The sequence below is a fragment of the Egretta garzetta genome, unplaced genomic scaffold, assembly GCF_000687185.1.
Source record: "Egretta garzetta isolate BGI_Z169 unplaced genomic scaffold, ASM68718v1 scaffold170, whole genome shotgun sequence".
Lineage (NCBI taxonomy): Eukaryota > Metazoa > Chordata > Aves > Pelecaniformes > Ardeidae > Egretta > Egretta garzetta.
This window is the reverse complement of record NW_009258380.1, coordinates 588,863-608,782: the sequence shown is the minus strand read 5'-3', so window position 1 is coordinate 608,782 and position 19,920 is coordinate 588,863.

Sequence of the window (19,920 nt, the reverse complement as noted above, 5' to 3'; positions counted from 1 at the left end):
AAAATGTATGCACACCTCTCAGCCATATATCAAGCATTTATTTTTGAAAACCCTGCTTATAAAATTAAAAGACCACAATTCAGCAAGTTAGAAAACGGCATACTTGTTGTAGAGGGGAGGGAGTCCCTCGGTACTGCTGGGCAACTGCTTAATAAGACAAAGGATTAGCAACAAAATCAGGCATTTCATTGCTTATTCCCTTTACGCAGGCACTTGTTACTTAGAGGAAATTAAAAGAAAATCTTACACGCTGCAGACTTTGTTCAATATACCTACAAACATCTAACATCAGACACACTGCTCCTATCCATGGTGGTAAAATAAATCTCTTTGAAAAGTCAAGAGGAGGCTGGTAACAGAGAGCTGATGTTCCCTGGTTCTGTGAAAGGATTTTGAGAGATAAATACATTTGTAGGTTTTGAAATCGGGTGGTATCTACAGACGGGACCTTTCACGTGACAGTGTATCTAGACAGAGATAACACTGACACCCATTGTTCAGGATACAGGTAAGAGCCGAGATTAATACTTTTCCTTAAAGTATGTCTTTACAAATATTTCCAAGAGCACAGTATTCCTATAAAGCCTCTGTAGCTTTGTTCATTTTTAACTGCTTTCTGCTTTTTACATTACTTTGCAAGGTCTAGCCTTTGCTGCCTTCTCTCAGTCCATAGTACAGAGCATTACCTGGCTCCTGTTTTTATCTTCTGTAGTTTTGCAATATAATCAAAGCAGAGGCGTTTTGTTTCATCAGCATCAACATCATTTGTGTTGCAGTAAGTGTCTCTCAGGATAAGTATTCAGACTCCCAAACCTCCTGAAGACAAGCAGATCAAAAGAGGGAATGGGAAGAAGTGAGAAAGTAAGAGGGGACTAAGTAATTTTGTTCGAAATTAGGAAAAAATTCAAAAAAGTATCAAAAAAGTGTCAGACTTGATTTAACTTTTATTTTGCCACTACCACATTAACTGGCAGTTATTTTCTGAACAAGACTGTTTTGAGATTTCTGCAGTGTTTTACAATAGATAGTGTGGAAATGATAATTTTAAAAACCCAAACTATTCCAGTTTGCATGTAGGAAATAACATTAGTATATGGTAACTTAAAAACATAGTGGAAGTTCTTTTTTCAATAAAAAAGGCTATAACATATCCTCACCATTAAAACAAGATATCCAATTTAATTCTTTTCAATCAGTTTAAAATCAGAAACAAAGTAATTTTAGTTTTGTAGTTATAAAACTGATATTAGAGACAGAATTCCAGCCCAGAAAAAAAGTGAAATCGTCTAGAGAATTTAATTTCCTAGAGGAAAGATTTTCATACAGTACATTTCTACTTGTTTCCCCTTCCTTGTGCTCTGCAGTATCACCCCCATGCTCAGTTGATAGTTAAACCTCAACTACATGCCAATCAATGGCACAAAGAATCAGCTAGAATAATTTTAGGACAAAAATGTCAATGTATGATGCTTTCATCTGTCCCCAGGGTTGCTAAACATTCACAGATTTCTTCAATAACTGTCTCAGACCCATAGTAACAAAATTAAAAACTAAAAACTGGCTAAGTCCCAAAGTCCAGTTTCTTTTTTTCTTTTTTCAGCAGGTTAATCTTTGCTGTATGATTAATACAAAAGTTTGGGTTTGGGTTTTTTTTTTTCATTTATTTGGGGCAGGGGTGTTTGGTTTTTGGAGGAGGTGTTAACTTTTCCTAAATATGAAGTTGCTAAGCAGTGATCCTAAGGTCTCTCATGAGGATTTTTTTTTGTTGTCATTTGGTTAAGTTCTAATGCAGAAGACTGGAAAATTTGGAAGTCATTAACCAGAGATGCCCTTTCCTGTTTTTTGGTTTGTCAGTGAGGTAGACTATTAAAAATTATTCTTTCCCTTTCATTTGAGTGGTCCTCTTTCCGGAAACAAGTTAAAGAACAACAAGGGTACGTAAATTTGTTAAGCCAAGGTCTGTGTGGCAGATCCAGAGAGGAAAGAACTGCACTTAAAATGGGTATAATGTATAGAAAAAAGCAACTAGACATCTCAGCTATTCCCCCTCGATCAGGCATAGCCAATAACCCAACATCCCCCCATCTGACCTGCAAGCCTTCTCACCCTACCCAGTTAGAGCAGTTATTTCTGTAGCTCAACTCTTGGAGATCCATGCTGTAATACTAAGAATTCAGAGCTCAAGCTCATCTTCTGAAAGAAGGAGGAGATGGCAGTAATTAAGCAGTGAAAAAAAGGTAAAAACAAGCATATGATGTTCTAACTCCAGTAGACTTAAATTAAAAGATAACTTAAAATAATATTGCAGCTCTAAAATCAGGACTAAACAAATAGGAAGTGTCCATACTAAACCTTTTCCTGCTTTGTGCGCACCCCTTACAACCCATTCTGCAATTCCACGATCACTCATAACTTTCCTGTCATAGGGATACATACTAAAATCTTGTTCAGTCCCCAACCATAAATCTGCTGTTTGTAATTTTCAGGTACTTTTTTTGATGACCTAGATAATACTACTTTATCATACTGCTTACTTGCAATCACATTTATATTGCCAGGCTGGTGGCACATTAGTGATAGCAGTTTAGCACACCTACATAAAGGAAGCAGACTTACGTATAGTGCTCCTTGGAGCAGCCATATGTGAGTCAATGTGTTTGATTTTAAATGCATGAAATATTGACATGCTTTGCTCTCCCAGCACCTGCTGCTGACTGAGCTACGTACAGCAGGGCCATAGGAGTTATCCTCTCAACAGTAAGTAATGTATGATGACAACTCAGTAGTTGTCAGCCAAAGAAGGGAGTGAGGTGAACAAGGGGACTAAGAAGGACAATTACTTCAGCCAGAAAAATAAGTAGAGCAAGAAAAAGGAAAGAAATAAATTCAAACCTCCTTCTTCAGACCCCACCCCTAAAAGCTCTGTGCAAATGCTGCAATTTCTGTTCTGCAGGTTCTGAGAGTCAAACTTGCAGAATTCATAGACTCAGATGAGATCAGGGAGAGGGGGGACACTATACTCACCCATTCTCAATAGCACAGACCACAGAACTTGCCTGAATTCCTTGTGGTATATTTTGCAATGAATTTAGCAACCTATGCCATTTCTATTTTTTCTAGCTGACATTGGTTCTACTCTTCTAATTTTTTATATAGTAGCTGTTGATCCATTAAAGGAACAATTGATTAAAAACTGAAAGAATACGAAGGTTGAGTGTTGAAAATGTACAAATAAACAAGATAGCTTATACAGATACAACATCTATTTTCAGATATTCTTCCCCTTTTCAGGGTAGGGTAGATGCCTTATCTCAATTCATGGTCTACCAACAAAGACATTTATTCTTTTTAGAATTATATATATTTACTGTGAATTGTAAGTAATATATTCTTCACAAGGTTTTGAAAGTAACATTTGCTTTTCATTCCCATGGCTCGCACTTGATTGTTCTGGCAGGAAGTCAAGACTCACAAAGCAGCCTCCTGTCTAATCAAAATTAATATACAGTAATAATTGGAAGGGCACTGGAACAAAACACTGAATGGTGCCAATAAGAAGCAAATATCACACTGAGCGCAATGTGTATGTTTTAGACAGGGCTGGGGAAAGCAGGCTTCTTTTCTGAACAGGAGCAAGAAAAATGGCTGTAATGCTTGTCCTTCCTTCCTTCCCAGACTGCTGACTCACGCGAGAGGGTGTCAGCAAGGCAGGCAGCAAACACATATGGGGGGCCTGGGGCAGTGAGAAAATGCAGAACTCTGTGCACATGTATGTGTCATGCAGTGCTCTAAGGAATAAAACTAGAATAATATTCTACTACTTTAAGGATTGCTTTGCTATTTTTTGTGTGTACGAAGTAGAGCCTTCATTCTGAGGGACTTCTACCTACAGCTAAATGAAGGATTAGCAACCTCTAACAAAAAAAAACCAAAAAACAAACAACAACTTCTTGCTGAAAAGATGGGAAGGTGCATCCAAGTTTCCAGCAGACCACAACCCAAATGACTTCAGTGTTTTACATTGACCAAGCTTTGTAAGAAAGCTTGTGAAAGTATCCTGATCCTTCTCACTTTTCAAGGTTGTGTTTCCTGTTCAAATGCCAGAAGTGTAACACAGTTTCATAAAAAGTGATAGAGCTAATGCAGCAATCACTGCTGCACAGATGGGACCAGGGCATCCCTCCACGAAAAAGACAAAAAAAACCCAGGAGGGAGACTATTAATAAACACAGCACTCTCTACAAAGGTGCCAAAACTGCTTTTTTCCAGACAGGTTAAATAAGCTGTTTAGAAGTTCTGGATGAAGGAGACTTAGCAGCTATTTCAAAAGGTGGCCAATCAAACAGAGCCCAGTCAATTCTGTGGCCTGTATCAAATAACTCACCACAGCAAACCTTGTGAAGTGACCAAAGACAGGTTTGCATTGAGCACAAGCCTGCCATGCACAGCTGCGGGTTTGGGAGCAGGACAGATGAAGGAAGGGAATTTGATGACAAAGAAATAAATATAGCAATGTGCATGAACTACAGTTGTCCATTTCCTTACATGTGTTTCCTTATTAGTGTTAACATATTCTTAGAGGTCTCTCCAGTAAAAAAAAGAATCAATCAACATACACTGCAAAAGCTGCTGCCATGATAGGATTTCATAGGGTTGCTGGAAGATAACACTGGGTACTTGTATTCCAAAACTCTTGCAAATCATTATTAAATGGTTTATTCATTAAAAACACACTTTATTTCTTTTAAATGCAGAAAACCAAAAGGAGACTTTTACAGGGACCTTGCAGGCACTATTAGGAAAAGATTAGCTCATCTCTTACTAAACCACATCATCCACCTGCACTGGAACTCAAGAGCAATGAATCTAACACCACCAGACATTAATATAGCAGTTCAAGGAAGAACTGTACTAGGTCTTACTGCCAACATAACGCTGAGGCTTTTAAGATGCCTTTAAGGAAACAAAGCTTATGTAGCCATATGACATATGTATATATACGCACTGTCTCTTCCCTCCCTTTGTCACTGATTTTTAAACCCCTGACCCTTTATTTTTAATAAAGCAGTATTTGTCTTGAAGATATTGAGTTTCTTCACACTTTTGGAAAACAAGCAAGCAGATGAATGAAAAGTCTTATTACTGCCCTTGCCCAAGGGAAGACTGAAGAGTGCGCTCAACTTATTTGCCTCTAGAGAATTCGCAGAAGAAAGATTACAAGTTGCCTAGCCATGGGAAAGCTACATGATCGCTTTGTTAGACTACAGAGACTCCAACCACAACCCAAAAAAGAAATCCATAAGAAATTTGCCTTTGTTAGTTCAATTTCTCAGAGAACAGTTTATTTCCAGCTAGCACAGCCCTTGAAGGAGCAAGATCCTCGTAACTGTGAAGGAGCTTGTCAACATGCCCACCACATTTCCACCTACCCATCAAAATACCTCAAGCTCTCAGATAGGCTTCTGAATTTTCAACCAATACCTACACAGTGATCTTAAAAACCCAAACTGTCCCCTTTTGAAATCAGTAGCCACATGAGACTCCCAAACAGCAAAACACATCCAAAACATCCTTTTACCTGAGTGAAAGCAGGAACACATCTGTAGCAGACAGTGAAGCCAAGGAAGTAAGCTGGTGTCTCTCAGTATTATCCACAACAAAATTAACAACTTATTTCAGTTATAACGAAACATCTTTGATTAAAGCTGCTGCATTTGTTTCCAGGGAGATTTCACTATATGGATGGTTACAAAGAGTGAAAACAAATCTTTCGGACCTCATGTGAGACAAAAAGGTTAAAATCCAAAATGAAAAGTGGTTTGTTTGGTTTTAATTTTAAATTTAAAGTACATTGCTAGACCAATGCAATGTAATTTCTTAAACTTTGCAGAAATGTTTTCCCATTGATTTTGTTCTCCAACCCAAGATTTTGGGGTCCCTTGAAATAATGGGGGGTTTATATTATGTAATCTGACTGCAATTTAAGCTATAGAATGGCTCGTTTAATAATATGATATTAATTAGTTTGTAACCTTTAGCTAATTGCTTTCAGTTCTCTATTAATTCAAGCTCTGATTATCTAACAGATGTTCCACTGCAACAGAAATTATTATTAGTTCTTATGTGTCTAAATGTTAAATGCAAACTCCGAGTCAGGCTGCATCTATTTGCAAACCTGACTTCAATAAAAATTGCATTTTTATTCTCCATTCCACTTTCTCTCTCAGAACATTCACGTCAGCTTGGTAATGGCAAAACTCTCCAACATACTGCAGCTAATGTGGTTAATAAGATCACAGCTGGTATTTAGAGTACATGATGAGTTGAGTGTCAGAAAAAGCACACAAAGTGACTGAAAGACAAAAAAGATGTCTCCTTGGTTTTGCACTGGTTTTGCTTCAGTTAATCAGAATCAAAAATCCAACATGGCAGAGCAGGACTGAAGATTACAGGCAAGACTCCATTTCAGTCATCTCCAATGATCATTCAGTTACATTATTATGATATCTAGCCAGACTGAAACAAACAAGCTTTATGCAATAGCTGTATCTCCTCTTTAAATTTTCTTAATTTTTTGTTATGTTTACTGTTAAATTTTCTTAATAAATAAATAAATGAGGGGTGGTAGAAGATGTAAGGCAAGGAGTAATTACAACAGCAACAAATAGGTTTAGGCACTGCAACTGCAAGACAAAACATACATACTCGATTCTCAATTACCAGTCTAATTAAAACAATATAAGTGAATACAACTGGACATGATGCACTAATTAAACCACTGGCATGCTACATCAGCCTCAAGAACATACGCTGGCATTGCTCATGAATAATTGGGATTTAATAATACATTGAAGGATTAGTAACTTATTTTAGCCTCATTACACTTAATGAGAGCACTATGTAAGGGGCGCCATGAAGATACACATGCTCTATCTGCGTGTCACACAAACAGTGCTAATGTAGCTGTCTTTCCCTTTTTTGCATAACCTGCTGTGAAGTACAGCCTTCAGTCTGTAAGTAAGGTTGTATATTTGTAAAACAGGTCAAATTTTTAACAGCCTGAAAAGAATTACACTTAAGAGGTCAGCAAACACAACCAAGGTGTACCTGGCTTTGGTTTGATGATGTAGCTGCACCAGCTACATGCTCTTAGCTGCATCAGCTGCAATATGCTACATGTTCACAGAGAAGACTCAGATGCAGGCTCTGATGGTGAGCCGTGTGGACATACAGGCAGGAAACAAGGACCGTATTTCAAGAGCATCATACATTGGATAGTGTCTTTATACAGTCATAACAGAAACAAGAAACTTTGGTCAATTTTCAAATTATGTTCGCCATTTCTGTAACGTCAAATCTCTTGCATAAGCATTTGAGAGTTGTACCTACAGCTGTTATCTGCCTGCCAATATCCATTTTGTCTAAATGAGTATTTTTCCCCAGGAAAGCGTCGATTCTGGAAACATGCACACCCCTAACCAAAATATGCCTTCATCAAGAAACATCTTAAAGTAAAAAAAATTCATTCCTCTATCACAGCATGTATCATTTTGTTTCCAGTTTTACAAGCTGAGGAAGCATTGTTAGTATTTAAGCATTTTCAGTTAAAGCTGGAACTTTATTCCTTGTTAAAACAAGTACACAAAAAAAAAATTTAATAATTTCAGGTTAGTTCAAGACTTCCTAGGGTAAAAAATTATATTTTTCCCCCATTTAATAATTTAACAACTCTTTCTTCTTTGAATTTCTCAGAGAAATATTCAATTTTCCTTTCAGACTATTTCAATTAGTACTCAAAAGTTCCCTCAGCTCAACATAAGTAAATTTGAATGTCATAAGCCAGTACAAAAAAATGCCTACTAGAACAAAAAGAAAACTTTAGGACACAGTTATAATATCAGAGCCCAAAGATTAATTTTAAGTATGTCATGCAGAGGTTGGCTTCTCCAGTTGTTTTTAGGAAATACTCTTCTTGTATGAGATTAAATAAAAGGTTTGAATGACATATCAGCAACTCCTACAGCTTCCATAAGGGCAGCATTTTGGATTCAACTTTTTCTCTCTCTTATATGCCATATCCTGGGAGGTTTATAAACTGCTGCACCTGCTGAGAAATGGTAAAATTTTCACAAGGGCCTTTAAATGCAATCTCAACAGCTGCAAGAGCATTGGAAACTTCAGTGAGAAAACAGAACTAGAGGAAGCTCTGGAGAAGTTTTATAGCGCACAGTTCTTCAGTGTGGCCTTTCCTTTCCCTAGTAGACTTCATCTCTAGATTTCAAGATTTCAAAAGGGGAGGAGGAGGCGAGGAAGGCTGCAAAGAGCCATGGTTCGCCTCACATGCTGTCCTCCCATAGTCGTGTCCAGCTGGCTCCACTGTCCAGGTGTTAAGATGAACCTGTTCAATATACACAGCTGATATTTTGGGTAAATGCTGCACAAACCTCTGTCTCCTGACCTTTACAGAACTGGAAATTCTGCTCATTACTTTGCCTCATTATTTCTGTTCCCCTGGTTGTGACTATGCAAGAACTATCTCTTCCAAGTTTTAATTTTACATATACAGGAAAGCATTTACAATTGAGACAAGCTCAGGATGATAGCTAGAACAGTTCATCTAGATCAAACATGAACAGATAGTAAATCCGGTGATGTTTTTATCTGATGCTAAAATATGAGAGAAAAAATATTATATAGGAGTAGGCTTCTATTTAGAAAAAATACTTGTATAGTGACATACATACATGCATAACCTTCATTGCAGTGTATGACTGACTACAAGCAGTCTCTCCCTGCCCCTAGAAACTTGAAATCTAAAGTTTACAACCATAGCAAACATAACAATGTAAGTTTACATCCAAAACAAACAGAATGAGATAAAGACCTAATCTCTGATAATAGTAGGATGCTGTTTTATCATTTAAATCATGAGTCATTTTATGGACAATTAACAAATACTCGCAGGCTTTCTGGAAAGCATGTTTTAAGACAGATTCCAGACTGTGGCTGTTTGAGAAAAGCAGCAGCTCAGATATTCTGACTGCATCTTCATCCTTCCCTCCCAGAACCAAAACACAAACACAGTCACAGGTTCTCCTGGGGAACTGTAGTTCATTTAATGGTGCACGAGACTGGGAGAAAAAACACAAGCTGAATTATTCCCAGAACTTGAGCAATAAAAGGAAACCTTCCAGTGGAAAGACAGGTGATACTGGGGGTTTATCATCAAGAAAGAATTCAAGATGAGATTCAGGAAGGGCAACTGCAACCCAAATCCACATTAGCCTAAATTTTCAAGGCAATTAGGGATTAAAGTGCCTAACGGAATAAGTCAAGTACAGTTTATTTAAAGAACAAAGATATCAAAATAACTGTGAACGAGCATCAAAAAGAGAAGTAGCCCAAATTTACTTTCTCTTGGGAAAATTTAAGCTGAGATGCTTGGGCACTGGAAAAGAATTACAACACATGGTGAAGACAAAGACAGCAGGAAAGAGTAGGGAGCGCAAATCAACAGTCCTTTTACTAAGCTGTCACAGAAACTCCAGAAAGACATTGGAAAGACCAAGCAATGGGAAACTATTAAATCATACTGCTAGATTCAAAAATATTACGGAAGATAGGTAGGTTCCTATCATGAACTGCAATGAAACCAATAACATCCTGAAAAGAACGGGTAACTTTATATTTGTTGTTATTCAAGCATGGCCCATGCAGGAGTGACTCTTAAACCACACTGAAATGTGTCACATACGATATGGGGAAGGGTCCTCACCTATCTATACAGCTTCATAAAGGTCTGTCCAATTAACATTAGAAGGCAAAAGGTTAGTCATTAGAAAGGTCTTCAACTGGCTAACAGGCCATACTGATTTATACTTTGTAAGCTAAATCTGTCCCAGTGTTATGGAAATGTCCTTTCATTTCTTTCCTCATGAAAGGGGAAATGAAATGGTATATAGTAAAACTAGCCAAGGAAGGTCCAATTGCTTTTGAATGCTGTGTTCAAAAAGTTTTCAAAAAATACCCAGAGAAAACAAACCACCTCAACTCCCTTGATTCCTTCCTGTACCCCCTCCTCATCAGCATTTATTTGACAATTTGTTCCCATGGGATTGATCATTTCCCTCATGGTCTAAAAGGGCAATTCAAATTACATTTTTCAAATTGCAAAAGAGTAGTAATCTCAGTTTTATATTTGCATTTAGTCTTCTTCATCTTTATTAATGCATTTAGAAAGTTCAAGAAAGTCAGATATATTGTGACAACTTTTTTGATTTATTATAACATCTCCATTTATGAAAGAACTTTATTATTCAGGAAATTAAAGCCAACCTCAATTACGGCAAACTAAAGCAAGCCACACCAGCTACAATTAGGGGTCAAATGACAATCACAGTTCTGAATGACAAGAGTCTCTAACCCAGAGCTGAACCACAGAATCACTGCTACTTGATGTCTACAGGGTCATTAAACTAACAAGAAATTTGGCAGCTACATGTGATGAACTGTGGCAATTCATACAGCAAAAAAGTGTACCAATTCCATCCCTACTCATTCCTTCCCTCTCATCTGTTTCACGTCTTCTGATATCTCTAAAGAGAGGTTGGTTGAAAATGCCTCCTTTCCTCCTAGACACCTAGTTAGTCCCTTTCAGGATCTCTATTAGGCATTGCGTTTTCTCCACTCCAAAATGAAGGAAATTCAGGAAAAGCCTTGCTTATCAAACCCAGCCAAAGTACAGAACAAATGGATGGGGACCTGAAAAGTCTAAGCTATGAGAAAGATGAACTCTTCCTCTCCTGCCGCAGCTATAACCTCAGGTTATGTCATGCTGCTTATGTTTAAGTATTAGCATCCCAACACTGCTGATCTCTTGAGGACTTGTCCTCTCCAGAGCTGTTCTCTCAGACTGCTGTATTAGGTAACCAAAGAGCATGACTTGCTCTGTGAAAACTCAGTTTGAGCTTTTTTCTTGCTCTCACCAAAGTTCCCAAATGATACTTAAAAACCATTCTCAAAATTTAATCTGAACCTACTAGAGCACTCTTTGACAAAGCAGTTCATTGTTACTACTCTTTACCCTTATGCAATTAGCACAAGATAGATTCTCAAAAAGCCCACAAATCACAGTATTCAGCGAGGTGTGCAGATAACCACGCTCAATTCCGACTATTCAAGCGCAGTGGTCTAGAGCTAACTTCTGGAGTGAGAGGAGAGAGAAAGGAGGGAAGGAAAGGGGGGAGAGAGAGAGAGAGAGAGAGAGAATAAAAAGTTTCAGCTGAAATCAGTTATGGATGAACAAAACTACAAAATAAAGTCATGCCTGAAATTAAGGAGCTATCAAGAGCAACTGCTTAAAGAACCAGCCTGAAATAGCGAGCATCATTAACTGTAACAGATAATAAACAGATCTTTAAACATCTGGTGGTGAAATGGTGCTCATTATCATTTCTAGTATGAATTGATATGGTCCAATTTTAAAGAAAATAAACAGTTATCAATATTCTCATCAACTCTCCTCCAAAACAGCCTAATGTCACCAACCCAGAAATGACACAAAGTGAACCGTTGATAGATACGGTCCACTGCCTCAGACAAGAGGTCACACAAAGCCTAACCCAGCAAAAGCTTTTTTGATATCTGAGACCACCAAACTTCTGTTGTTTTTGATATTCACTTTTTTACCTTCTCGTTTTAATGCTTAGTTTCAACACTTGATAAAAACAGGACTGTTTTAAGATTCAGATCTTCCAGTTCAATGATGCAGATCTAACAACTTCCAACAACTTTTAGAGACTATCCAAACGCTTGGTTACCAAACTGAGAAAGTTGGGTGTTGACTTGGGTGATTGACCCATTGCAAACTTCTAGCAAGTAGAGACCGAATGAGCCTTTTTCTTTGCTTTGGTTAAATAATTGGTGAATTTTTATTTAGGATATAGTAGTTATTAGGTCTATTATTACAAATAGACAACCCATGTCCTAACCATAGCATTCACAATGGCCTACATTTTTTGCTGACTATACTCCTGTAATCAATGTGTCTATACAAATTTGCATTGGCAGAAACTGGCCCAATATTGTAGACAGGCATTAGTCAGAATCACAGATTCAAGCACCCTGTAACTTTGGGGAGGGCAAAATAAATACAACATTTATGCCTGTAATTAATCTCTAGAATTTATACAGATGGGGATAAGTGTGAAGTTCTCTCTAATCAGTGCAGACTAAAATTACTTTTTCCTTGTTATATTGCCATTTTGTTTCAAAAACAAAAATATTTTTCTTCTGTTAATATTTAATATTTAAAGACTTACTCAATTTTAAGGAGCTTTATAGTCTAATAGACTAAAAAGGAATAGAAAAGAGAAATCAATACAGTATTATTGAGTTCTTATCTTCGAATGCTCCTGCTTTGCTTACAATTCTTAATTTATTTTCATCACAGACAAGATGGATGGGAATGTCACAAGCTATCTATAACAAGTATTTTAAGCCTTCTAGATAACAGCTGCCTTCAAACAGGATTTCAAAGGATATTCACTAAACTCTGCTCAGTTCAATCAAGCTGATACCTTAGGCTACTGTACTACCTACTGATCTCTCTTTGGTCAATGAGAGCTGCAGGTGCCAAAAACATCTCAAGACCTGGCCCAACAAAGAATCCTCAACATGTGCATAAAAAACACAGCCTGTACCAAGGGAAAACTTCAACAGTTTTTCTCAAACTAGAAAGAAGTTGTTGGTTTGTGTATCTCAAACCTATGGATGATCAGTGACAGAGAAACATAGTCCAGTCAATCCTTTGAAAGCTTACCCAGTAGATAATCTGTTTTCAATATTAATCCTTAAAATACAACACTGCTATTTAGATTTTTTTAAAAAATTAAAGGAAGTCACAAAGAATTTTCCCTAGGTGAAAATGTAAGATTATCCCCATTCCCACAGGTACCTCTGCACTAAAATCATGACAAGAAAACATGTACTGAAGCTTGAAGCTGCAACTTGCAAAGCTGACTTTAAAAGTCTCACCTGTATTAGGACTATCAGTAAACTGACATCATCCAAATTTAATTCAGACCTGTATCACACCCCTCCAAAAAAGAAATTATGCTGCCTATATTTCTTTAAAGCTGCCATTGTCTGAAACATTTGAAAACTTTTTTAATTGGCTATGACTTCGATAATAAATTTGCTAAAAATACATATGTATTCATCATACTTGCAGAATGCTAGTCACAGCAACTGTGAAGATTTTCTTATTCATATTATGTATCTGAAATGCAGTGAGGTTATCATTTTATGTGTAATTGCCCTAGGATGCCTTGCTTTTACAGGCTCTATGGGGAGATTATTGTAATAGTATGATATGTAGCATTTGAGCTGTAAATTCAAGATCATTAGTGCCTCAATTTTGCATGGAGATAATAACACCTATGATTTTTCAGGCACATTTTTGTGGCATGGGCTCAGGTAGAAACAGAAATAGTATTTTCTTCCTGCATGCAAAGAAAGCTCATCTTACCTTTTAAAAACCAGACAAATTAGTATTAAAATAAATACCAAGATAAACACTAATAGCACAGTAACTGAGAAATCCTTGTGTGTGTGTGTCTCATTGGGACATTAGTTCAGGATACAAACCTATGTCCATCTTCCTCTAAAGCTAGAAATACTTATTTTTGTCAATAAAACAGGGATTGACAATTGTTTCTGCAAAAGGGACAAGTTTAACATAGGTAGCAGATGTCTGTGCGAAACAGCACTGATACATCTCTGCTACTCGCAAGCAATAATTACTGAAGCTTAATTTTTAAGATACTCTTATGATAAAAACTGACCAAAGAAGCAATACTATACTCTATTTATGCAAGAGCCTGGCGGCCAGTCTTTGCCACAAAGAAAACAAATAGTAAAAAATTAAGTTATCTGCAGCTCCCTGAAGTTAACTAGAATCCCGTTTGTGCATGGTTCACACGTCATGAACAGCTATTACAGGATCAGTATATTTATGTCTAATAAAAACAAAGAGAAGGAAGGCACCATTCCTGTTTTTGAGAGCCCCAGTTGAGCTAGTAAGAAGGGCTGCAATTCGAACCAAATCATAGGATCCTCTTCATCATCTTGCTTCTCAAAATAGAGCACCAGCTGCAGGGCTAGTATATAGCAGAGAGAACAACATCCACTTTATATAGCACAATAAACAGTGGGAGTGAGGGGGGCAGGGAATCAAGAGAGAAAGAGCAGAGGGTTTTGGTCATTGGGCAAAAGGGGAACACTGATCTCTCCCAGCACCATTTTCAGGAAGCTCTACAGCAGCCAAGTAAGAGATCTGAAACTCAAGGAAGTCCTTTCTTTTCATTACTCCTTTCTTCTTTCTCTTCTATAATATGAAAGGGTGGAAAGGCTCTTTCCTTCCCTCTCCAGGTGCCCTCACAATCTCCTGGAACAGAACTTAGGGCCCACATGCCTATTTCCACATCTCCTTAATATCTTCACCCTTGTCTGCAGCTTGGAAGGGCCTGTGGCTGCCTGAAGTGTTTTCCCTTGGACTCCTGCACTTCTCCAAGCTGAGCAATGCTGCTAGTTACACCAGTCATCCATCTATAACCACCTATAAAACATAGAACCAGCCAGGAAGCACCAAGAAAGATAACTCCACTGTTTGATGTCCCAGGCCAGGCAGTACAAAGAGGACAGACTTTACTACCCAAGTCCATGAGACATGCAAACCATATCCCATGCTAGGCTACCTAACCAGTGTTAACAGGAGAAATGAACTTCAAGAAAGGCAATCCTAGGAAAGTAAGTCTAGGGAGGAACCAGATAGAAGCAGAAACATGGGTGGGTGTGTGTGTGTGTGTGTTTGATTTTGGGGGTGTTTTGGTTTTGGGGGGGGGTTTCTTGTAAAAACATAACTCTTACTTTTTGATCAGACTTCTCACCAATAATCATTTGTTCAGACTATCTCCTGTTATCTGTCATGCAGCATCTTCAATTCATTTCCATTTTGGATTTCACCAATTACTTGCTTATTCTCTACTCCTCACCCCCATCTCCATCACCCTTCAACACTTTATCTTCCATTTCTCTGAAATGTATCCCCTCTCAATTAAATCCTTTGTCACTATCTTCTTCAGAAGGTCTATAATTTTCCCCATTTAGCAACATGCCACAAGCTCTGCAGTGCATGGAGCATCTGCAACTTTGTCCTTTAAGTAAGCCAGGTGCAAGAATCACAGAATCGCAAGGGTTGGAAGGGACCTCGGGAGGTCATCTAGTCCAACCCCCCTACTAAAGCAGGCTCTCCTAGAGCATTCTACACAGGACTTCGTCCAGGCGGGCTTTGAATATCTCCAGAGAAGGAACTATTCCTTAGGCACTGATCTTAAACACCATAAAACCAAATGCCATCCACAGGGCTCACTTAAACATTATATTCAAATCAGACATGCTGACAGTAGAGTATCACTGAAAAAAATCCCTATTTGCTTGCATCATACTTGACTAATAGAGATGCTCTTGATGAAGAATGACATTTTGAGTGATGGAACCAAAACTACTAGGGGATTCAGTTATTTCTAAACATCTCTAAACAAATTGTTTAACTTGCCAGAAGCATTTACCCTCAACATTTTTAATGTGGAAAAAAAGAAATATTTTGAAATGAAACTGTCTTAAAAAAAGAGGTTATGACAAAATGGTTAAACAACCTCAAAATAAGGTATTTCACTTCATTAAGCAAAGGATTTCAACTCAATCCAAACTGGGTTTGCAGGGGGAGTGAGCAGAAAAGTAATGCAGCACCAAAAGAGAACATTGTTTCATCAAAAAGAAATAACACACCTAGGGAAATGCTCCTTCAGATTCATATTAAATTAAAATATAAAATCATCATATCAATTCAATCAGCAAATTGGAGTGGCTGTTATTTGCATAGTGGATGTTATCAGTACTTGACTGACTTCTCATTTCAGTGTGGCTCTCTTTGGAGAGATCCCTGGAAAGGGAGAGAGAAGAACTGGCTTTGCCCCTGAAACAATTTAGGTCTCCATAAAACAAATCTTTTGCATCAGTTAGATGCTGTCCTGGATATCCTGCTTATCTCTTATCCTCTAAATACCAAACGTTTTGGGAAGGAGATGACGGAAGTTCACGACTGGGGCTTATCTCTAAAGTCAGTTTCAGATGCCAGTTCAAGGTCTTGACTTTAATCTTCAAAGCAATTAACAGATGAGCCTCTGCTACACTGGAGACCAAATTGCTATCTATAAATTTCCTAAACAGTTGTGCTTCTTTGGGACAATGCTGATCACAAAGCCCAGACCAAGCTGCATGAGAGCTAGGGCAAAGCATTTTCTGTCATAGGAATCTGGCTGTGAAACAAGTCTCCAAAGGAGAATTCAGAGCTGCACTCTCTTTTGAGCTGCTTTAAGCCTCTTCCTAAAGAGGGGAAAAAAAAAAAAAAAAAAAAAAGGAAGAAAAAGCCTCCCACCTAAGCAGTGGCACAAGCACCAGCAGTTGTCCCCAGTCACGTCAAAATATTTTCCCTACCCTATCCCCAAATTAATTATCAAAAAAAAAAATATAGAAAGTGTTTTTATTCAAAAGGAAGATGAGCGGAGAAATTTTAAGGCATTCAGGAGAGTTTTAGCTAATGCTATTGTTACAAAAAAAGGTACAGGCAGCAATCCCAGCTAGTCAGAATTGTATGTTGTGCACTAACATGAGCAATTGTCTGTGTGTTAGCCTTGCAATCCACAGTTTGGAAAACACTGTGCTGATAACTAGATTCATAAAACAAACACACTGTAACTAAATTTCATCTTCAAAACAGAGCCAACCTACCTTGGCAGAAATAATACATGCTACGCTGACATGTTCTGTCCTATGCAAAACCCACATACATAACAGAAACTATTAAACATGAAAAAATATGCCATTAAAACATGAGGTTCTGTTCCTTTTGGTGCCCGGCCCAAGGATGGAATTGCATCCCACGTGGCACAGGGGGAGAGTTAGACACCTGCAGTCACTGCAAGAACCAGCTGAAATTGTGAACACAAACAGGTGGCAGATAACTTGTGCATAAGTGCATGCCCAAAATTGAACTCTTGAACTCTCAGGCAGGAGCCTGCTACTTGCTAGCTGCAACCAGTATGGGCTTCCTGGAAATTTGATAACCCCTGAATTAAACAGAAGGGGCACATCTTGAATCCTCCAACTAATAAGGAGACATGAGATGGACCTACCAATTAAGAGGCTGATTCATGTACTGTGCTTCTGCACAAAGAATACTTAGACTGGAGAAACTGGGAGCTTGGTTTCCAGGGGAAGAAAAAAAAAAAAAAAAAAAAAAAAAAAAAAAGAGCTGGTGTCAAGAGATGGGTCCCTGAAAGGAAGAAGCAGTTCTCAGAAAGAAGAAGGGGGTCCAGAAAGAAGGTGGTCAAGATCCTAGCCCAGGGAGAGGTCTGGCAAGATCCTGGAGATGAGAGAACGTGTGGAGACCACTGTCAGGGAACGCTCACGGCCCTTAGCCACTGATGCCTCAGACTGGTAACTGCAAGCAACATCACAGAATGAACCGCCATGACTTTCTGCCCAACCTTCTAAGGTAAGCAGCAACCTCCCCATAGGGAAGGGAAGGCAGACATCAGGAATTAAATACTAGGGCTGTAACAGCCACAAAGAATAAACACAGAACAAATGAAAAATTCCCTCTGAAGTTTTTGCAGACACGATATTCCCTACTTTCCCAAGGATTCTGGATGAACCTTAGAGAAAGAGCTATGGGATGGAGAAAAAGAGAATTGCTGCTGTTAATTTGGCATTCATTTGAAGGAGCTGAATGGGAGCCAGAAGTAGTACAGATGGCATCTCAATTCCCCCTTCTTTAGAAGAAAATGTATTTTTAATACAGTAACTTTTTGCTTCCATTAAGGTATTTTTAGCTGGGAAATAAGGACAGTTAAAAGAAGTAGTTAAAACCTCATCTTTTAAGTGACAGTTCTGAAAGCAGTTTATTTCACAAAGTGATGGCTAGCAATACACACATACAGCTTCCTTAAAGCCATAACAAGGTGCTGGGCAGTAAGGATGCAGGAGGTTGTTGGCAGGCAGCCTAGGGAGAAACACTAAGCAACATAGAAGAGACCATACTGTTGCCTTTTCACGGGGCAGGGAGAGGTGTGGAATTTATGTTAAATTACACATTCTATTTTGTTCTTTGCAATGAACGCAAGCCCTAAGCCTCCCCTGCTACACAGCGTTCCAGGCAGCTGCCTGTTTTTCAGACACCTGATTAAAAGTCTATCTGGCAGCCATCAGGGCTGCAAATCTGAAGTTTTGACTGCATTTCAAACACTGACTCATCTCATGCAATAAGTAGCACAAGAACCTGAAAGGCACACAGGTGAAATTAAAACATGATGGTAGTCTTAGAGTTTTTCACCTTGCATAGAAATGCAGGCTGTGTTTAAGAGCAAGATTTTGTTCTTGCTTTTGGAAGTCAGTCAACATCACAAACAAGGATTTTCAAGAAGGACCAACAAGAAAGACTAGCAGGAGAAACTGGGCAAGAAACATTACCCAACACAAAATACTGCTGGAACATTGTCTTAAGAAAGTAGAGTCAAGGTTCAGATAAGGTATGAAGAACCTCAATGCATGTTAGGGCCACAATCTGAGTGCTTTTGAATTCCTATAGTAAGATACTCTTTCTAAAACAGCAGTCCTCAATTCCTTGTCAGGCAGCCCTGCATTATGTTAATTTATTTTGGCTAAATCCTGGGGCATCACAAGAGAACAGAATGCAACTGTCTTGTGGGGGAAAGTGAAGAGGGCAGGGAAGTAGCTCTCAAAACATATCAGGCATTAATTTTGTAACCTACAGACTACGTAGTTGAGTTCAGTACATATCAGGCATTAATTTTGTAACCTACAGACTACATAGTTGAGTTCAGTGCATACCCATGACTGAACATGATCGACTGGTCTAGGCTAACAGGAGAGCGGCCTAGAGAGTTTAAAACCTTAAACTTCCTCAGAGCTGAGAAGAGGTAGAAAGCCTGCCAGAGCCCGGTGGGTCCTGAAGCACACTGCAGTCCCAAGAGACTCGTATTAAAAGTACTGCACCGCTTTATCAAGACTTTGTTTCTCTCGGCTTCCACGTTCAGTATCCCAACCTACTTTGACTTGGGCCAGTTCTGTTTATTCCCAACTCTGCCACAGTCCCACAGCAGGGGAAAATCAACAACAGCATGAACTGGTGGAACCCAAAGTTAAGAACATCAGCTTGATGATACCTTCTAACACAACTGCATTAGTTCTATTTGTTAGCACAGCAATTTAAATTTCCAGCAGCCTTCTCCCTTTCTCCATGAGGAAGAAGCCTCCAAAGCTTTTTTTAAAAAAAAGAAAAAAAACCCAAAAGGCTGAAACACGTCAAACTATTAAATGATGTGTTTGTTTTCCTGCATACCTTGTGTCCTTACAAAGTTCATGTTGATGCAGTTATCTTCCACCCCATGGTTGTTACAATACTGTATGAAACAACCCTCTCCTACCCTCCCATACCTGCAGTGAGGTGGACGGAGTGCCAACAAAAATGCATACCCATCATCAATATCATTGACAAGTTGGTGGATGACAAGATTAGTAAAATAGTTTGGATGGTACTGTATCATCACAAGGTATTCCACATTCATCTGAGCTTTCTGACACTCATCAGCCTGGCAAGTAGCACTTCATAAATGAGGTCTGCAACACCATAAGTTGCCATTCAGTTTATTATCAATAACTCATATTACCAATCCTTATGTTCTTGAATTCTGTCAGGCAGTCACACCCCAATATCTCTCTCCTATTTTTAAACACAGTTGGGAAAAACACTTGAGTCAGCTTGAACTCTAAAGACAA